This window comes from Rhinopithecus roxellana, chromosome 3 (genome assembly GCF_007565055.1).
Source record: "Rhinopithecus roxellana isolate Shanxi Qingling chromosome 3, ASM756505v1, whole genome shotgun sequence".
Taxonomy (NCBI): Eukaryota; Metazoa; Chordata; class Mammalia; order Primates; family Cercopithecidae; genus Rhinopithecus; species Rhinopithecus roxellana.
The window spans coordinates 59,593,759-59,613,605 of record NC_044551.1 but is presented as its reverse complement, the minus strand read 5'-3'; positions in this window follow the sequence as shown (position 1 = coordinate 59,613,605).

Below are 19,847 nucleotides of genomic sequence, written 5' to 3'. Positions count from 1 at the left end.
ATAAGTTTTTTAGTTACATATAGGCATTTTTCTATGTTTTCAGAAATTGGCTAAAGATTTGGGGGTTGATGTGTACCGTTTTGTAATTTTTCCCATTTCAAATAATAAGGAATAGGCTATGGTTAGCATTTTTGTGTCCAACATCTGATTTTAGGAGGGGATGACTGATATCAAGTGGGAGGTGTCTGTGTTTTAGAAATTTGATAGGAAATTATATTCTCTTTACTTACTCAACATCCATTTAGCAAGCATTCACCGAGTACTACAGTGAGCCAGGCATTGTGCTGAGTGCTGAGGAGACAGCAGTGGAAAGTCTTTATCCTTGGCTAAAAGGATCTGGTCTAGTAAAAGAGACAGAGTGAGGGTTGTGAAAGAGGGCATGGCAGATACTAATCCAGCTACAGAAGCCCAGGAGAGACTGAAACTAACTTTGCAAAATCATGACAGTAGGAGAAATCTGACATAGTTGACTCCATCTTGCTTCTAACCTCCAAGCTCTCCTTGGTTATTCCAGAGCATAGACCAACCAACTTCGGGAGCAATTTAGTTTATAGTTTAACCTTAAAGCAAGAATGATATTAGCCCTTCCCAAAACTAAACTGCCTTTGTAAAACTAATGAAAGGCCCTAATTCTGCTAAGATGTAGGCATAGTTAAATGACCACTAGCCATTGTTCTGGAAGTCACAAGATTTGCAACTTTTCCATCACTCCTGTAGATAACATAACTATTACAGAACCTATGATTGGCTTTTTGAGATGTCTTTTTAGACTTCTGCATTTCTGACTACTGGCTGACTCCACCTGGACCAGCAACTTATGACTCAACTGGTCTTGTGAGACCCCCTCCACCCAGAGAGGGCTCAGTGCGTAAGGACCATTTTCCACACTCCTATGATTTCATCCCCAACCAATCAACATTCCCCATTCCCTAGCCCCTTGCCCACCAAACTATCCTTGAAAACCTCTAGCCTCGGAGCCTTTAGGGAGATTGATTTAAGTAATAACTCTGTCTCCCATGTGGTTGGCCTCACGTCAATAAAACTCTTTCTTTACTGCTATACCATGGTTTCGGTGAACTGGTTTTGTCTGTCAGCAGACCAGAAGAACCCACAGGGCAATTACAAGATGAATAAGAGTTACCGGGGTGAAACTGGGGGGACAAATATGCTAGGCAGATGGAGCAGCCTGTGCAAAAGCCCAGAGACAGAGAGCAAGGCAGCTGAATCTGGCATCACCACGCCCCAGTGGATGAGCAGTGCAAGATCCTCCCACTTACAACATCCCCATTGGACCCCAAGAAAGAGGCTGAAATTTCCAGTTCCTCTCCACAGCCTCTACCCACACACTCCTGGCACTCATCTTCTTCATAGGCTACTTCAGGCACAAAACTGTGAATGAGCTCTAAAATGTGGTTTCCTTATCTGTAAAATGGGATAATAAAGTTTTATGTTATAGCATTATCATAGGTATCGAATGGGTTGATATATATAAAGTGCTTTTCACCAATGTCTAGCACATTTTCAGTATTATATATTAACTATTAATTGTTAGCTAGAGGCCCTGAAAATGTGTCACAGTGAAGCCAGAGGTCCCTGAGGTCAGGCTGAGGATATCAAGTCCCAGGTTTTCTGCCCACCCCACTCCTCTTCCAAATAAGGCAAATGCACATTTGCTTTGGTCCACCATTGGTGCAGTAAAACTGCATCCTACATAGATTTAACTTAAGCACATTCAAGAATGCCCAGCTGGCTGGATGAGACTGGGAGAAAAATAACTTAGATACTGCCAGTCCTACTCTATTTTCTGAGAGCAAATGCCCCAAGTGAGCCTGGAGGAGAGGGAGAACAGGCACTCCCCTCCAACCACACAGTTTTCCCCACCCTTCCCTGGTCTAAGCAGCTTGACGGGTACTTTGTTAAAGGATTTTCAAGCCTAATTGTGACTACCTGCAATTTTCACCCCACAAGCTGACTTTAAAACCTAACTCTTGCTAAAAAGAAGACACTCCAGCACCTCTGTCCGCCTAGCACCAAGTAAATTCTAACCAAATTAGAAATCTTGAAGGCTTTCTGAGAGCTGGTCTTTACTTTGAACAGTTTAAATCACCCCTAAGCTTAGCCTGAAGAGTAGGATTAAAGCCTCCCTGATGTGGAAAAAAACACAAGAAGGAACTGTGATTTACTACCTAAGCCACCGCCCTTAGCTTCCCCCACCACACTCTCCAGGTAAAATCTGCTTCCTTTCTGCCTACTACCGTAAGCTAAAAAGAGATCACCAGTCCTGAGACTCTAGTCACATGGATGCTGCAGCGGGACAGGCACAGAGCTCCACAGCTTGAAACATAGATGCTCATAGCTCACAAGCCCACAAGTCCACCAGCCTGCCACATCTCTTGAAGCTCAGACAGGTACATTCGCCCCGCTGGGTTTAATTTCAAAATCCAGCGCAGTCACTGAAAAACTAGAGCGATTTGCTCTTTCAGCTATGCACAATTTTCATCAGCAGTCTCCAGTGGCTACAATCTCAGGCAGGCTTTTACCACCTTTTCCTCGTCCTCTCTGTACGGACACATATTCCAGAGAAATGCTTTTTCTAATGGCCTGCGGAGGTCTGCCTGTGTTTTGAGGCTTTGTCTGAGCACCAAGTCCGGCAGATAGAATTCTCTTTCCTGAGTCAAACATTTATAAAGAGCTGTGATCTCAGATTTCAGCTTGCTTCTTACTCCTGAAATCTGATCATCCCTTTTGTCTTTGTACCGCAATTATATATTGAAAGATAAACATGAAGATGCAAGAGTATGCAGGGACATGTGTAAGTGATTCTCCACAAGTGTTAAATACAGGGTGTAATTACAGCTGGAAGGCAGTGCCTTGTGGGAGAAAAGACAAAAAAAGAGGTGGGGGAATATTCTTTATAAAATGTTCTTGTCTTTATTTTTAAACTTGATGCTCACATCTCACTTTCTAACACACGCGGACAAAGAGTATACTCATGTACACGCAAAAATACTCATATATGCACATGTGCGTGCACACACACACACACACACACACAATGTAGTATTTTAGAGACCCTTGGTCTCTTATTTTTTCCAGCAAATGAACAATTAGCCTCAATAGTCAAATAAACATCAGAAGATCAGGGTTTTTCCCCGCTTCCTCTGCTGTTACAAAATACAGCAACAGAGAGGGGCAAAATAGCATGAAACCTGAACCAGCTCACACAGAAGGACTCAAGAGAATATGCTCTTCCAAATGGACGTTTCAGTTAGCTGCAGTGTTCTCAGAATTGCATCTCTTAAATTTTGATTCCAAAAGGGAAATTCCCTATGACCCAGCAGGCACATACAATCAATTTTCCACATTATTTATGTAAAAATCTGTCCTATTGCATATTCTGGAACAAGTGACAGTTTCAAAATGAGACTTGCCAACAGACCCCCTTGTCCAAAACAACAAGAGGCAGCAGAACATCCCTATCAGCCCTCTCAATTTATTCTTCATCAGAAGCCAGTGGAAAAGGAATTCAGCAAAGTGAGATCCCAAGCTGCACAAAGCACTAACCAAATCACACCCAAAGGAAAATGAGAGAAGAGTTTGAACTGGAGAGTCTTACATTATTGGGCACACTCAGAGACTCAGGGGAATTTTAGCTAGGCAAGGCAGCAATAGTTTAGAGAGAGGTGGCTCTAATGAAGGGTCCAGGCTGCAGGGAATGGTAGACAATCTTTCAGGGCAAAGGCTCTGGGTCACATGACCTGTCCATGGCACAGTGGGTGTGTCAAGCACAGTGAAGCATACAGAAGGTGTCTGACTTATGCTGCTTTGATGTACAATTTTTCAACTTTACTATGGTGCAAAAGCAATATGAGTTCAGTAGAAACTGTACTTTGAGTACCTATAAAACCATTCTACTTTTCACTTTCAGGAGATATTCAATAAACTACATGAGATATTCAACACTTTATTATAAAATTAGTTTTATGTTAAATGATGTTGCCCAACTGTAGGCTAATGTAAGTGTTCCCAGAATGTACAAAGTAGGCAAGGCTAAGTTATGATATTTGGTAGGTTAGGTGTATTGATTGCACTTTGACTACAATATTTTCAACTCATGATGGGTTTATCAGGATGTAACCCCTTCATTAGCTGATATAGTTCGACTGTGTCCCCACCCAAATCTCATCTTGAATTCCCACATGTTGTGGGAGGGACCCAGTGGGAGATGGTTGAATCATGGGAGCAGTTTCCCCCATACTGTTCTCACGGTAGTGAATGAGTCTCACAAGAGCTGATGGTTTGATAAGGGGAAATCTGTTTTGCTTGGCTCTCATTCTGTCTCTCTGCCTGCTGCCATCCATGTAAGATGTGACTTGCTCCTCCTTGCCTTCTGCCATGATTTTGAGGCTTCCTCAGCCACGTGGAATTGTGAGTCCATTTAAATCTCTTTCTTTTGTAAATTGCCCAGTTTTGGGTGTGTCTTTACCAGCAGCGTGAAAAAGGACTAATACATATAAGCGAAGAAACACCTGTACATGTGTGTCTTGCTTTAGAAAGCAGGAAGGCAATTAAGCTTTATTTTACATGAATCTACAATGTTGGTGAAACCTGCTCTTCCAACATCTTGCAGGCACCTGGAATGGGTTCTGATTAGGCATAAAATGAGTCATAGCCACACACAATGACTTTACCTGGAATACTACTCACCTCTGTGTTCCTCCTACCTTGCAAGAATGCGAAGTAGACTCGTTGGCATCATTTAAAAATGGTCCCCTTGCTTGTGTGCTCACTTGCTCTCTCCTCTCTTTCCTGGAGAGATGATAGCAATTGCACTTACCTTCTGTTTGGGAGGGGCTTTGGGAAAGCTGAGGGGGTCAGGGTGAAGCCTGGGGGAAAGGGAGCAAAGAGCTAGCTGATGGGGACCTGCTCTGGCTGAGTCTTTGGGAAAAGAGAGTAGAGCAAATTGCTTAAGTTTCTGCATGATCAGCCCAGCTCCCCAGGGCAGGAGAGGAGATAGGTTTAGTCAGAGAACCCATCCAGGACAATGTGGTTGGCTGGAATGAGGTCAGTGCCTATGAGAGGCAGGAAGAAGTGCAAATCAAGCCCAAGCAAGGAAACCCTTAACATCAATGGAGGTCCATAATCCAGGAAACCCCTAACATACAGCAACTATCTTTATTTTAGGATGCTCAGAAATAGACAGGATGGTACCCCAGCCAGGTGAACAGAGTGCTACCTGGGAGTCAAGATCCCTAAATCTCTCTTTCAAGTTTCACCTCTGACTGCTTCTCTTATCATAAGAAAAAGTATTGAGAGCCTGCTATGTGTGAGGCCCTGCAGATGACACAGAAATTAAGACACAATTGTACCCTCAAAGAACAGGTAGAGAATAGAAAGACTATGGGTTTGTGAAGCCATCCTGATCATGGTTCTATCACTTACAAATTGTGTGGCCTTCGCCAAATCACTTCGTGTCTCTGACCATATGTTTTCTTATTTGTAAAATGGAGGTAAAAATACTGCTAAGCATTTCTAAAAGGATTACAGATAATGTTATTCACCATGGAGGACCTCGGCGCTAATAGCAGAGCAAGGAGATAATGCCGAACAAACAGTGAGTTTGCAACCAGAGCAAAGCGGGCTTAATGCTAATAGGCCAAGGAAAAAGTAAAAAGGGAATGCATCAGAGAGGAGCTGACTGAAAATACTTTCCCAAAATGCTACCACTCGTCTACCTTTAAAGTGGAAATAAGGACAGGCAATGACTCCCACCCAGGGCCATGTAACCCGACCCGTTGCACTAAGCCTTGCACTTAGAAGAGTTTGTGATTAGTTTAATGATCTGCCATTACTATCTTGAAAGTCTATAATTTTTGAACAAGGGATTCAGCATTTTCATTTTAACTGGGCCCTGAAAACTATGGAGCCAGCCCTGCTCCCACTTACTGAGACTGATGGGGCTTTGTTGGTGAGATACCTCCTCTGAGGCAGCCCACCTGCTTCTCCGAGGGAGCTGGTCAGACCCAGATGCCTCGCTAATATCTCTGTTTGTGGACACACTCAGCATGCTAGGCTCTCCTTCTCAACCTCTAGACTTTCTAATGCACATGATCTGCCCAGCTTCTCTGCAGGGAACTGAGTAGTAAAACTACACCAGCTCATCACTCTTAATACACACGGGAACATTTCCCTCCATGAAAATCATTTCCGAGATTCAAGAATTCTACCTGGCAAAAACCATTCCTGCCGTCAGCCCAATACATCCTTCCTTTAACAGCCCAACATATCTTTTATTCAACAAACATTTGTTGAGCACCTACTATATACACAGGTAAACTCCACCTGGAACTGATAGGTGCTTGACTAGAGCAAACAAAGCTAAAGGAACAAAGTCCCCCAGGACCTAGGTAAGATAAATCTTTGGGCAATTTGATCTGGGAAAGCTTTGCCTGGAAGATAGAGCAAATTCTGGGAGCAGGGATGGGAATGTAGAGGTAGGGCTGTGTTACCTCTGGCTCCAGTAGCTGGTGCAAGGCAGTTGAATGAGATGCTGCAAACCCTGCCTGCTATTAATAAGTTCCTAACCAACTGTTAGTTTCATTACTACTGACTGTTCTGCATCCATGGGCACCATCCTCTGGGATGTCAGCACCATCCCAGTGGTATGCAGTGGGAGTAGACTATCTGCCACCTTTGGCTTGGACTCAGTTTCACTAAGGGAAAGGGTTTGAGGTGGTCCAGGAAGCAAGGTGTTTGCACGCACAGAAGTGGCAGGGCCTGCAGAAAAGCCAGACAGTGGGTAGGGGACACAGCAACAAAATGCCAATTCCTGCTGATGAACCTCTCCTCTATTCCTCAGCTTCCCCACTCCATGGGCAGCTAGACTTGAAGTAGAAAATGTCCCAGAAGGTGATCTATAGGGTGTGCCAAGAAAAGATTCCCCATTCTTCAGAATCGGTGAACTGTAAGCCATAAGCAGTGAGAGTAAAAATAGCTACATCCATCTCAGGAGAAAGGGAGAACAGAAGTAGTGAGGGAAGGGGGCCCAGCCCTTCCCAATAAGCTCCAAGCCAGGGATTCCTGGCGTTTTTAAAAATCCATGCCCCTTTGTCGTAAATATGAAAACATCCTACTCTCTTTTAGAGTTGTATAAATTTTCAGCAAATTAAGTATATAAACTTCAATTAAACAAAAGGCATAATGGTGATCTAAGTAATGCTTTTTGAACTAAGCTTGCTATTTCTTCCTACCTCCCCAGTTTTCCTATACTACTGCCTGAGATTCTTACATCTCCTTTAATATATCCTGTAATGGGGATATTCCCTTTTGCCCCCTTGTGTCAGTTCATTCTCACGCTGCTATAAAGAAGTACCTGAGACTGGTTAATTTATAAAGAAAACAGGTTTAATTGACTCAGAGTTCTGCATGATTGGAGAGGCCTTGGGAAACTTATAATCACAGTGGAAGACACCTCTTCACAAGAAGACAGGAGAGAAAATAAGTGCCCAGTGAAGAGGGAAGCCCCTTGTAAAACCATCAGATCTCATGAGAACTCGCTGTGATGAGAGCAGCAGCCTGGGGGTAACTGACCCCATGATTCAATCACCTCCCACTAGGTCCCTCCCATGACACATGGGGATTATAGGAACTACAACTCAAGATGAGATTTGGATGGGGACACAGCCGAACCATATCATTCCACCCCTGGTCCCCCTGCCAAATCTCATGTTCTCACATTTCAAAACATCATTATGCCCTTCCAACATTCCCCCAAAGTCTTAACTCATTCCAGCATTAAACTAAAAGTCCAAGTCCAAAGTCTCATCTGAGATGAGGCAAGTCCCTTCCACCTAAGAGCCTGTAAAATCAAAAGTAAGTTAGTTACTTCCTAGATACAATGGAGGTAAAGGCATGGATAAATACACCCATTCCAAATGGGAGTAATTAGCCAAAATGAAGGGGCTACAGTCCCCATGCAAGTCCAAAATCCAAGGAGGCAGTAATTAAATCTTAAAGCTCTGAAATAATCTCCTTTGACTCCATATCTTATATCCAGGTCATGTAGATGCTCTAAATATGGTGGGCTCCCACGTGGTGGGCTCCACGTCATGGGCTCCCATGGCCTTAGGCAGCTCCATCCCCGTGGCTTTGCAGGGTACACCCCCCTCCTGGCTGCTTTCACAGGCTGGCATTGAGTGTCTGCAGCTTTTCCAGGAGCATGGTGCCAGCAGTTGGTGGATCTACCATACTGGAGTCTGGAGGACAGTGGCCCTCTTCTCACAGATCCACTAGCCAATGACCCAGTGGGAACCCCATGTGGAGACTCAACCCCACATTTCCCTTCCACACTACCACAGCTGAGGTTCTCCATGAGGGCCCTCCCCCTCCAGCAAACTGCTGCCTGGTCATCCAACCATTTCCATACATCCTCTGAAATCTAGATGGAGGTTCCCAAAACTCAATTCTTGACTTCTGTGCACCTGCAGGGTCAACAGGACACAGGGCACCAAGTCCCTAGGCTGCACACAGCAGTGGGGGCCTGGGCCCGGAAACCATTTTTAGCTCCTAGGCCTCTGGGCCTGTGATGGGAGGGGCTGCCGTGAAGGTCTCTGACATTCCCTGGGGATATTTTCCACATTGTCTTGGTGATTAATATTTAGCTCCTTGTTACTTATGCAAATTTCTGCAGCAGGCTTGAATTTTTCCCCAGAAAATGGGTTTTTCTTTTCTATTGCATCATGAGGTGGCAAATTTTTCCAACTCTCATGCTCTGTCACCTCTTGAATGCTTTGCTGCTTAAAAATTTCTTTCACCAGCTACCCTATGTCATCTCTCTCAAGTTCAAAGTTCCACAAATCTCTAGGGCAGGGGCAAAATGTCACCAGATTTGTTGCTAAGGCATAGCAAGAGACACCTTTGCTGTAGTTCCCAACAAGTTCTTCATCTCCATCTGAGACCACCTCCACCTGGACTTCATTGTCCGTATCACTATCAGCATTTTAGTCAAAGCCATTCAACAAGTCTCTAGGAAGTTCCAAACTTTCCCACATCTTCCTGTCTTCTTCTGAGCCCTCCAAGCTATTCCAACCTCTGCCTGTTACCCAGTTTCAAAGTCATTTCCACATTTTTGGGAGTCCTTATAGCAGCGCATCACTTCCTCAGTACCAATTTACTGTATTAGTCCATTCTCACGCTGCTATAAAGAAATACCTGAGACTGGGTAATTTATAAAGAAAACAGGTTTAATTGATTCACAGCTCCACATGGCTGGAGAGGCCTCAGGAAACTTACACTCATGGGGGAAGGCACTTCTTCACAGGGCAGCAGGAGAGAGAATGAGTGCCCAGTGAAGGGGGAAGCCCCTTATAAAACCATCAGATCTTGTGAGAACTCACTCACTATCATGAGAACAGCAGCATGGGGGTAACTGCCCCCATGATTCAATTACCTTCCACTGGGTCCCTCCCATGATATGTGGGGATTATGAGAACTACAATTCAGGATGAGATTTCAGTAAGGACACAGCCAAACCGTATCACCTCTCATTGAAATGTTTCATTATAAAATTACTTTAGATTGTGACCTTCTTGAGGCTCTGACTTAATCTTCGTGGATCTTCTTAAGTCTTCTTTGAGTCTCTGACTACTTACAGAGGGGTGAGGCTCAGGAAGAGAAGAGAGATTCCTCAGCAGGAAACTGCATCTCACAGATCCTATTTCGCCTCCTAGTTCATTGCCTATGGAAAAGTCAGGGCTCAGTACATGCTGATAAATGATTGATGTGAGGATGGATGGATGGATGGATGGATGGATGGATGGATGGAGATCAGGAATCCCAGATCATTATCTACTCTTCTTTAGGACTAAAATTAATTCTGTGCTGTGGCCTTGGGCCTTAGGGGAGCCATGATGTTTGAGAAAATGAGAGAAGCAGACTATTCTAAGGAATAGACAGATCCCTGAAGAGGACAGGCAAGGCTTTTCCAACCTAGTTCCCCTATACTTCTTGGGGAAAGAAGCTTTGCAAGTCAGACTATTCCCACCTGGGCAAAGTCCCCCAACCTTTGGGCAGCCACAAATGGTCACTAGGCACAGGGCAGGCCAGACTGCCAAAAAAAGTCATTCAAGAAGGCTCAGAAAACTCCTAACTGCCACATGCAGGAAAGCCCAGTGCTATGGTCCTCTTGGCTTACAGAGAGAAGAAAGAGGCCAGGTCATAGCTCATGTTGACAAATCAGAAGACATCCAAAGGAGCCCAGGGAAATCTAGAAGTGTGTTCTGTGATCAATGAGGGGATGAACTGAGGAGATTTAGCCTGAAAAGAAAACAGTGGGGGAAGAGCAAGGTGGGGGATGACTAGCTCTCTTTGGAATGACAGTATGTTGAAAGTCAGTATAATTGTTTAGCTCTAGAGAGCAGAACTATGGCCAAGGGGAGGCATATTTAATTTCATGCAAGGAAGCAACCTCTAACAATTAACGTCAGCCCACAGTGGGTTGTTGAAGCCTATCATTGTTAAGAGGTTTGTTAGTTTCCTGTCAATGGATGAACCAAAACAGAAGCTACAGGATCATCTATTTGAGCTGTTGTGTGAGGGATTCCTGCAGTGGGAGGAAGGTGGGGCTAGGTGATTCAAGGTATTTTCCATGATTCATTTGTTTAGGTGAGGCACCCATGCCATCCTCCCCTCACCTCACCCACACCTACTGAGACTCTGAAATCAAGCTTTAATTCAAGGGTTTGGCTACCAACTCAATTCCCCACATAGACTTTATGGATCTTAAAACTCCTAAGTTTATTAATGGAAAATTGTGATATCTTCTCCAGGGATGTGCAGATCCAAATGGGAGCCAGCCCCTTTCTTCCATAAAGGGGCACACTCACCAAGGAATGGTAGAAACCTTCACTTACAAAGTCCTCTTCAAACTCTGTCTCTGAGTTTCTCAGTTTTTCTCTCCTTTATCCACAGCCACACCCAAAGTAATTCCCAGTGCGTGCTTTGGAAAGGTTAATCTTGGGTCTCCATACTCTGTAACTCCATCATTGTAGGACAATCAAGTGTTCTTTCAGCTCAGCCCTGGAAAACAACTCACAGTAGTGTCCCTGCTTATTGAATTAGTGAACCTGTCCAAGGTCTGAGCTTTTTTACGGAAGTAGTCCATAGACCTTTAATCAGTAACACCAGGAGGTATGCTGAGGAATACCCATACCCTTCTATCACCAATCAGGCATCATGCTCCTCATCTTCTCTCCACCTCCATTGTGCTATGCTCTGAGTAGGACACACACCCAGCGCCCACTCCCACCACTACCCAACCGAGTATTGTACCAATGAACCCCTCACCTTCTTCTCAGGAGTCTTAGTCAGTTTTGTGCTGGTTTAACAAAATACCTGGAACTGGGTAACTTATAAAGAACAAACTTATTTATCATGGTCCTAGAGCCTGGGAAGTCCCAGTTCAAAGTGCCAGCTGGTGAGGGCCCTATCTCTCTTCTTCCAAGATGGTGCCTTGTTGCTGTGTCCTCCTGAGGGGAAGAATGCTGCATCCTCCCATGTGGAAGGCAGAAGGGCAAGACAGCCTAACACTGCTGTGTGAGGCCTCTTTTATAACGGCCTTAATCCCATTTATGTGGGAGGAGCCCTGCTGACCTAATCACTTCTTCAAGGTCTCATCTCTTAATTCTGTCACATTGGCCATTAAATTTCAATACTCGAATTTTGAAGGAGACACATTCAAATTACAACATCAGGTATGTAAGGAAATTGATAATAACCTACATTTTTAAAATTTCCCCTTATACACCCACTCTACCTACACTGGATAGAGGAGTAGATGCAAATTAGGTGCCAGAAACTGTCCAGAGAGTCCCAAAGTTTACTTTCAAACTAAACCCTGAAACTGACTCTGGGTCACCAACATCATCAAAGCTTGGGGCGAGCACCAAACCTGGCAGGTGCACAGTCAGAAGTCACAGTGATTAGAGTTCCCGTGCTGAGTGACTCTGAACACAGACCTGGCAGGTGCAGAAGTGACTCTTCCAACCCCATTTCTTCATCCATCAATGAGGAGATTGGTCTTGATGATTTCTGATACTTTACCATGTCTAAAATGGCACAATTCTATAATTGAAAGAGGCATTTTCTCCTTGGCCCCTTCGGTTTCAGGTGAAGAAACCTAAGTCCTGTCTGGTTAACTGATTTGGCCAAGCTCACACTGGTCTTTAGAGCCTGGTCTTCTGTCTCCCAGTCCTGTCCCCATCGAACCGTTCCTCTCCTGAACCCTGGAAGCTGGATGGCCCTGGATTTTAGGAAAATGAACTGAAGAGGACACACAGCACACAGTAAAAGGAGCCCTGAGTCCACTCCATCTGTCCCTTTGGCATAAGGCAGGGCCCTTAGTACAAAGCCCGTAAGTAGATGCCAATCCTTCACCCACCTTTCTTCTCCCACCATAGACCCCATTCAGAGCTCAAAGCAAAGCCCAAGGCAGAGGGAGCTCCCTAAGGGGTCTCTGCTCAGGACTGTTCAGATCTGGGGACACAAACAGCAGAAAGCCACTTACTTCTGAATTCAACGTTGCTATGATCCCCAGCTAGCTCTGCGTGTTTGGAAGGAACACTGTGAGCTGACTTGGAGCCCTGCTGGGGGTGCACTTTCTAAGTATTTCTAAGTATTCCCTAAGGAACACTCAGAGAACCCTTTGGGAATAATTATCTCCCACTGATGGCTAAACTCATTCAGCCACAGGAGTGTTGAGTGCCTTGTTATGCTAACAAGGTGAAGTCAGTAGAAGAAAAAGCAGTCAGATCTTGAGTTCCACACCAAGAACTGCATGTTCAGTAGGTTCATTTAATACGGTTTCCTAAATGAAAGTCACTAATGGCTACTTGGCAATGGTCATATGAGAAAGCTCTGGCAAAGGCTGTTAACTTTTTTTTTTTTTTTTGAGACAGGGTCTCATTCTGTCACCCACGCTGGAGTACAGTGGCATGATCATGGCTCACTGCAGCTGTGACCTCCCAGGCTCAGCCTCCTGAGTAGCTAGGACTACAGGCGCGTGCCACCACCCCCGGCTAATTTTTTTGTATTTTTTGTTGAAGTGGGGTTTCACCATGTTGCCCAGGCTGGTAACTTTTAAAGACAAAAAAGGGGAGACACTGGATAGTTAGAATTAACCTTCCAATAGAGGAATTATAAGAGATTTAATTTGAGAGAAGATCCTTTCTTTTGCAAGGTTGTTTGTGCCATTAACTTTGATGATCTAATGCATCTTCAGTTTTTCCATGACCCAAGCCAAGACTGAAAATAATACAATCATGTGCAACCAGCATTTTTTAGATACAAATAACTTGGAACACAGTCTGCCTATTGCTGTAAATGACTTACAAATTGTTCTATGTGAAGAACACCATGTGAGACTTCCAAATATCTGCCTAGGTGTCGACAAGTACCAAGTCAGGCTGATAGAAGTGACTGAATAGGTTCACATTCCAGGAACTCAGCACTCTGAAATGTCTGCATGGTTCAGAAAGCCAGGAACTTTGTGTGTGTATTATAAAGCACACTGATAAAAATCACGCCACAATGGTCACCCCTGCAACACTTCCAAATCCCATTGCCAGGGGTAACCGAAGGAAGTGTTGAGATCTGATTAGCTAAGACACCCTTAGCTTATGTCAGTTATGTAGTAAGCTACATGGAAATGCAGCTATTCCAATACTATCACCAGTTTTCTTCTAAGCTTGGTCTATTTTGGAAATAGAAGTGAGATAATGCACAAAAAAGAACCAAGGAATATCAGAGTAGGAAAGGACCTCAGAGCTAATCAACCCAGCCTCCCACTTCACTCCACAGAGAAGTAAACTGAGTTGCTATCTTAGGTCACACATTCCCTGAAAGCAGAGCCTGAGACAGGGATTTGGGTTCCCATGATTTATTGAGGGAGTGCTCTTCAGGAAAAACATCTGAGGGAGTAAGAGAAGCAGCATAAGGAAGAAGCAAGTGCTGGTTAAGGATATGACCTTGAGAAAGTTCAGTCTTGGCCTGAAGGGCTCTGGCTGTAGGCTTTCCCCCAAAAAGTGGGGAGCTGCTATCAGAAGTGGATGGTTCCCAGAGAAAGGAACAGCTGTGAGCTGTTAGATCTCAGTGCCCACAGCAGCTGGGAGATGGGTCCCTGGGCCCGTGATTGGGATCAGGGCAGGGTCACAGTGTCTACTACAGCCCCAGAAAAATGCCTCATGCAATGTGCTACAGATAACTCCAACCCAAGTTTTCTGGGTCTCATTCACTACTCCTTCTACTGCACAAAGCTGCCTCTTCAGAGTTTTTTGTTTTGTTTTGTTTTTTGAGTTTGTGCGTTTTCTCTTTTTTTTCAGAATTTCAGAATCTGATTTCATTAATTTTATTTCCCTGAGGATTGGATGACTTCGTGAACTCGGATAATCTGGAAAGATCTGAGGCCATTTTTTAATCCACCTGGAATAGCTAGATCCTTTTAATTACTTTTCAATTTGAACTTTATTTACTTTATAGTAAATAGTAAATGCTAGACATGTCCTGGTGCCTGCTTCACCCCTAAGACCTTCCTAGAAACCGTGTCACATCCACAGTAGTTTCTGTAAATGGACAACCTGTAGCCAGACTGATTAGAGTAGAAGTAGGCACCCGTCCCATGAACAAGCAATTCGTAGGAGAATTCTGTCTGCCTTTTGCTTTGTTTGTATGTTTTGAAACTCATGCAAAATAAGTAAATAAAAGGTGCAAGCTGCGAAATAAAATTTCTCAGAAATATCAGAGAGTGAGGCAATAATTAAGGGAAGCTGAAAGGTAAACCTATAACCGATAGGGAGAGAGAGAGAGAGCAGGGGAAGGAAAGAGAGAGAGAGAAGACAAAGTGGCTAAATGGGCCACGTAGAAGCTGACATTCTAAGGGCGCATGCACTGAGTAATGGAGACTCTTGGTAGAGAAAAAACACTGGGTGGAGGACGAGAAGTCTAAGTCACCAGAGAATGGAGCAGAAACACAGAAGGGGGGTGGGGTTTCTGAGTCTATTAATGGCAGAGCTCAAAAATGAAGATCCATGAACTCTTCCTAAATAAGTGGCATTTTATAAGCTAGACCAAGGGTTTGGAAACCTGGGGAAGATATTTGTCTACCAGAGTAGGACAGATATCAAGGTGGGAACACAGCTGCAGGCAAGAGGAGGAGACTTGGCTGGTCGGAAGATCATGTCCAGAGAAGCTAGGGGCTGATGAAAGGCAAGAAACTCGGGAATTGCAGCCAATGGTAATGAGTTGGGAGACCAGCCAGGTGGCAGAGCTCTCCCCAGGGGGATGGGAACAGACTGCGTGGTGATGTGGCACAGGCTTAGGGAAGTCAAAGGCAAGAACCATGACATGGGCACAATGCCAGTCCCAAGGAGACTTGGCAGGTGCACAGTCCAGGCCAGGTAAGAGAGGGGACCAATGGGAATGGGAGATAAAGGAAGGAAAGAGGGACCTGGTGGAAGCACCAAGTCCCAGGAGGCAGAGCAGCAGGACAGTTTCATGAGGGTCTTTTCTTGGTTAGGGTTTCTTTTATCTTTCCTCAAGCTTGGCAGGCACTGGAAGACTGGATGGAGTCTGAATCTCTAGGGGTTAAAGGCAGCTCCTCGTGTTATCTAAGCCTATGTTTGCTGAATATGCAAACATTCTGTGAGTATGGATCTTAAAAAACTATCAAAAAGAGCAAAGCTCCTATAGGGAAAATGTGCTATTAATCTTAAAAGTTCTTTTCATTTTTTATGGCTGTTCTCCAATAAAACATGACATTGTGGTTTTGTTTATTTTAGAATACTATAGTTTTGATAAAGCCCCAAATCCTTACATCAAATATATCCTTCAATGTCAAAAGGGCATGCAAAGATATTGTTCCTAATGAAAGATTTATCTTTTATCTGACAGTGATGATTTAGCTAGTGCTGATCTCTTCATCCCCTTTTCCGTTAAAAAAAATAAGTTGAACAAAATTACCTTTCTTGGAATAACAGCCCCTCTAAAACCCTGCCTGCTTTGTCATTACCTCTGTAATCTCCCTTGGAGATCATGGGCTATTCATTTTCTCCCTGACTCCAATTTGTCTTTTGATATTTTTCTTTGGTCTGTTCAAACAGTCTCCCAATTGCCCAGCTCATCAGAGCGAGGCCTTGGTGCGAGCGGGAGCGTGTCACCCAGCGCTCCGCCAGCTTTGGGCCCCTCCGTGCACTGTGGAGGAGCTTTGAAAGTGGTCTAAGCTCTTCTCGTTAAAGCTTTCTCTAGCTCTTATCCCCGTGACATCTTTTATCTACATATCATGTCAGGGGCTGCAGCTTCATGGTCCTAAAAAAAAAAAGGTAGCTACTGAGCCTTTAAAAAAAGGAAAATACGAGAAGAATGACTGGAAAGATGAGAGAATTACATGCAAATGCTCAGAGGACCATGTACAGCTGGGAAGAGGGTTCCCTGCACAAGGGGGCCTGAAATTCAGCCTGTGGAGGGCTGCATGTGCCTGGACAGGTACCTCCTCCCACTTAGACCAAGGGGCCATCTGGTTGGCAGCTACTCTGGATTCTTTTCCAGATGTCGAGTTGGGCCAATGATGGATAGATAAAGTGCTGCTGCTTTTTCTGGTGTTTTGAGCTGTTGCTGTTATCTTTGGTTACTTTCCCTTTCATTCCATCGGTGTGATTTCATTCCTAATGGCCCCTGTGGAAAGTCCAGCAGCCTGTGGCATCACAGTGGTTCAGAGGATGCATTGCACAAACGAGAAATCTTACATACCTCTCCTGCTTCTCCTTTTACACAGCCCTTTGGAAAGAAATTTCTCTCCATGTTTCATCAGTGGTGCACTCACTTTGTCCTTGCTAGATTTTGAATGCATAACCACATCCCACCTCATTAGTGACAAGAAAGCTGAGCCGTTAAGCATGGCTTACACTCCAGGAGCGTGGTCTGTATTAGAGCAAGGTCCAGGATCCACGCACAAGCTGACTTGGCTTTTTCTTTTCTTTTAAGCTTTATTGATCTCAGGAAGAACTGAAGGTCTGTTGAAAAAGTGTGGGAATCAGCTCAACATACTAATTTATGTATTATTTATGCACTTAAAGAAGCCTAGACTCCCAGCAAGAAAGAAAAATGTGTGCAATAGAACTGCCATTGTTTTCAATCCCAACATCCAGAGCACTTCACACAGGCACTGTGAAACCTCATGGGGGAGCATGGGATATGGGAAGCAAAATGGAATTTGAAATCAGCCTGGGTTTGAGCACCTCCTCTATCATGAGACCGGGCAAATGACTGCACCTCTCTAGGCTTCAATTTTCTCATCTCTAAAATGGAGAGAAATGCCTATTTGCAGGGTTATTATGAGAATTAAATGAGAAAAGCAGTGCATGAATTTCAAAGTCATTACAAATGCCTGTTAGTAGATATCCTGTGTGAGGAGGGGCACAGGTCCAGCTTCTGGGTTTCTCGAATGGCTGCCTTTCCTGACCAAAGGCCCCAGTGGGAAGAGGCAACTCTAGAGCACTAAAGAATTCTCCTGTCTTTACCAATAAGACACAAAGCAAAGACTTGCTCCATTAATTCAGGCCACAGCTAGCGTGCATCCATCTCTCAATCTCTCTCTCTCTCTCCTTCCCCCCGCCCCTGTTAAAAAAAATAAAATAAAATAAAACTGCCTCAGTCACCAACCTACCATAAAGCAATAAGTCCAGTATTTTCCTAATAACCACAGCCCCATAGTAATGGCCAGCCTGCCTCCCACATTAAGCCGGGAGAGCACTGGTCTCTGAACAGTCCACTCCTCCCTGGTTCCTTGCTGCCACCAACATGGCTGTTGAACTCTGACTCCCCACAGTCTGAGATGTTCCCTCCACCCTGTGCTGGCCCTATATCTTTGGTCCTCTGAGGCAGGATGGTCAACGTTAATGCTCAGCTCAGTGAAGGCTGTGCACCCCTCTCCCCAGCAAGGGCTCTAGGACAGCAGTTCTTAGGTGATACTTCCTCCCTCCCTCCTCAGTCATCCTCTGGGTGTCAGGATTCCAGGGATTCTCTGTCAGAATTGTTTTTCTTTTTCTTTTTTTTTTTTTTTTGAGACGGAGTCTTGCTCTGCTGCCCAGGCTGGGGTGCAGTGGCCGGATCTCAGCTCACTGCAAGCTCCGCCTCCCGGGTTCATGCCATTCTCCTGCCTCAGCCTCCCGAGTAGCTGGGACTACAGGCGCCCGCCACGTCGCCCAGCTAGTTTTTTGTATTTTTAGTAGAGACGGGGTTTCACCGTGTTAGCCAGGATGGTCTCGATCTCCTGACCTCGTGATCCGCCCGTCTCGGCCTCCCAAAGTGCTGGGATTACAGGCTTGAGCCACTGCGCCCGGCCCAGAATTGTTTTTCATAGCAAGAACTCTCTGACTCTTTCAATTCCCTGTAATCCACATCCCTGTGCCTCCAACCCCTAGAAAGCAAGCATATCTTTCTTTTCAGCCTTTGAAATCCAGTGGTTCTCCTCCTGTTCAATATCCCTGCTTCTAGCTAAATGAAACTATATGTATGTTATTGTTAACTGCAGTCATCCTACAGTGGTATAGAACACTAGAACTCACTCCTCCCATCTAGCCATAATTTTGTGTCCTTTAACAAATCTCTCCCTATCCTCCTCTTCCCCCAACCCTTCCCAGCCTCTAGTATCCTCTATTCTACTTTTTATTTCTATAAGATCAACTTTTTTTAGCTTTCACATATGAATGAGAATATGCAGTGTTTAACTTTCTGTTCCTAGCTTATTTCACTTAACATAATGTCCTCCAATTCTCTCCATGGTGCCACAAATGACAGGATTTCATTCTTTTCATGGCTGATGAATAGTCCATTGTGTGTATATGTATCACATTTTCTTTATCTGCTCATCTGTTGTTGGACACCTAGGTTGATTGCAGGTGTTGGCTATTGTGAATAGTGCTGCAATAAACACAGGGGTTCAGATGGCCCTTCATTATAATGATGTCTTTTCCTTTGGATAAGTTCCTACAGCTCCCCTTTGTCCCCTTCCCCCCTCATCCTTCCCTCTCCACTCCATCCACACGCCTACCTCGTCTTCTCTCCTTCCCACCCTCATCCAAAAAGGACAAAGTTTCCTTTTCAGTTTCACCACAGTGATTTCATCTCTTGTGCAAAAGGCAAGGTAAATCCTCAGTGAGACCTTCTACTACAGTTGAATAGTGATCCAAAGTGTCTTATGTGGGACAAACCCTGTGCTCAATAGTTCACATCCTTACTTCACTTAATTCCCACAACGACTTTGTATAAATATTACAAAGAGAAACTGAGATTCTAAGGGGTTAAATGGCCCTTCCAAGGCCACCCAGCTTGTCAACTCCACCACTTGTTAGAGCCCCTATCCCCTGTCATTCAGCTCCGCACTCCTGTCCTGTATATTTCACAACACTTACTATGCCAGGACTTCTCAGCAGTTCTTAACACTTCTCACAAAATAACTCATTTCATCCTCACATACCTTGTGAGGTAGGTACAATTATTATCCCATTTCACAGAGGCAGAAACTGAGACACAGGGAGTTTAGATAACTTTTCCAAAGGCCTACAGCTGCTGAGTGGACAGGGATGCAAACCCAGGTAGTCTGAGACCCTTCAAGTTGTATGGCTTCCACCCAGCCCAGCTCCGCCCAGAAGGGAATTCCCTCTCCCCGAGATCCCTACTCCCAGTAGAGGACAGGCAGTGTTGATGGGATAGGATATGGACCAGCAGGACAGGGACTATTGCATCTCCGTGGCCTGGAAATGGGATTTCCTACAGTCTCCTGCTCTGAGGAGATAGAG